Source organism: Osmerus eperlanus, chromosome 4, assembly GCF_963692335.1.
Source record: "Osmerus eperlanus chromosome 4, fOsmEpe2.1, whole genome shotgun sequence".
Lineage (NCBI taxonomy): Eukaryota > Metazoa > Chordata > Actinopteri > Osmeriformes > Osmeridae > Osmerus > Osmerus eperlanus.
The window spans coordinates 827,971-830,470 of NC_085021.1; positions in this window are offsets into that span (position 1 = coordinate 827,971).

The following is a 2,500-nucleotide window of genomic DNA, read 5'->3' on the forward strand; positions in this document are numbered from 1 at the left end:
CGACAATGTTACGCTTGTAAATCAGAAGCTGGGAAATGCATTGGGAAGCTGGGAAAACCGTTTTTCGAGCTCATTTTCGGTTCCGCCGAACGGATTTTGATCAAAATAGGCTCATTCGAAAGGTATTAACCGGGGGCACACGGAAAACCGGGACTTATAACGCGCACGTGCGCGTGCGCGAAACCGGAAGCGAAAGAAAACTTCAAACGGAGCTACAACCGTGAACGGAGCTGAAACCGGCGAAAAATTTCAACGCACGCCGTCGCGCCCCACTCCAACTTAAATAACAAAACTGTCCCTATCGAAATCGGTTGGATAAAACGGAAACGGGAAGCGAAAGAAAACGTTAAACGTCTACACCGAAATGGCCATAGTCAGTTCCAATGAAAAAACAACTCTCACGTGTGTGCCCCACTCTAAAGCAGTGTATAAAACTATCCCCAGCGAAATCAGAGCTACACAACGAAAACGGGAAGCCAAACAAAACTTTAAACAGAGCTACCGAATTGGATATCATCAATCCTGGGAAAATAACCACACACACCGCTGCCCCCCGTGCCAACTTGAATTTAGAAACCGTCCCCAGCGAAATCCCACGTTCGGGCGCAAAACTGCACGTTTGGAGCCACATTTTGTCTGAAGCTGGAAACCTGCATTCAAAGCTGGGAAAAGGTGCTCATTGACAGGCATCTCCACTTCGGGACCTCGTCCAGCACCTTCACCGGTGTGGCGTTGGAAAGGTCTGGGCGAGGGGCACACGGGGAGGTCAGGCTCGCCACGCGCACGCGCTTCCCCGCGAAACGGGAGCCCAAACAAAACTTTAAACGGACCCACCGAATTGGGGATCATCAATCCTGGGAAAATAACCACGCACACCGCTGCCCCCGTGCCAACTTGAATTTAGAAACCGTCCCCAGCGAAATCCCACGTATCGGGCGCAAAACTGCACGTTTGGAGCCACATTTTGTCTGAAGCTGGAAACGTGCATTCAAAGCTGGGAAAAGGTGCTCATTGACAGGCATCTCCACTCGGGACCTCGTAGCACCTTCACCCGGGTGGCGTTGGAAAGGTCTGGGGCGAGGGGGACACGGGGAGGTCAGGCTCGCCACGCGCACGCGCTTCCCCGCGAAACGGGAGCCCAAACAAAACTTTAAACGACCCACCGAATTGGGGATCATCAATCCTGGGAAAATAACCACGCACACCGCTGCCCCCCGTGCCAACTTGAATTTAGAACCGTCCCAGCGAAATCCCACGTTCGGGCGCAAAACTGCACGTTTGAGCCACATTTTGTCTGAAGCTGGAAACGTGCATTCAAAGCTGGGAAAAGGTGCTCATTGACAGGCATCTCCACTTCGGGACCTCGTAGCACCTTCACCCGGGGTGGCGTTGGAAAGGTCTGGGCGAGGGGGACACGCGGGAGGTCAGGCTCGGCCACGCGCACGCGCTTCCCCGCGAAACGGGAGCCCAAACAAAACTTTAAACGGACCCACCGAATTGGGGATCATCAATCCTGGGAAAATAACACACACACCGCTGCCCCCCGTGCCAACTTGAATTTAGAAACCGTCCCCAGCGAAATCCCACGTTCGGGCGGCAAAACTGCACGTTTGGAGCCACATTTTGTCTGAAGCTGGAAACCTGCATTCAAAGCTGGGAAAAGGTGCTCATTGACAGGCATCTCCACTCGGGACCTCGTAGCACCTTCACCCGGGGTGGCGTTGGAAAGGTCTGGGCGAGGGGCACACGGGGAGGTCAGGCTCGCCACGCGCACGCGCTTCCCGCGAAACGGGAGCCCAAACAAAACTTTAAACGGACCCACCGAGCTGGGGACGGCTTTTTCGGGAAGATAACCGCGCACACCGCTGCCCCCCGTGCCAACTTGAATTTAGAAACCGTCCCCAGCGAAATCCCACGTTCGGGCGAATAACTGTGAATTTTAAGCCCCCGTTTCTCTCAAGCTGGAAACGTGCATTCAAAGCTGGGAACAAGGGCTTCATGTACAGGCATCCCACTTAGGAACCTCGTAGCACCTTCACCCAGGGCTCGTTGGATAGGTATGCCCGAGGGGGAACACGGGCACATCGAGACCCGCGGCCGCAACGCGCATTTCCCCGACGCTGCGAGCGAAACAACATTTCAAACACGCCTACCGAAATGGGGACACTTTTTTCGGGGAAAATAACCGCACACACCGCTGCCCCTTGCCCTCACTTGAAGAACAAAACCATCCCCAGCAAAATCACACTTTCGGGGCGCCAAACGGTGCATTTCACACCCACAAAATACTCAACAAGTCAAACACACTCTCACACTGCAAAATTTGGGAGCCCCGGGGAACAACACTACACTCTTGGCCTCCCGGGGAACAGCACTCCCAGGGCGGCAAGCACACCTCCGTGGAGGACCCCCCTGCACTACCTGATCACCGTGGGGCCCTGTGCACCCACTCTTAAGCACCCCCCCTGTGTTAAAACCAAAATAACCCCACTTTAAGAAG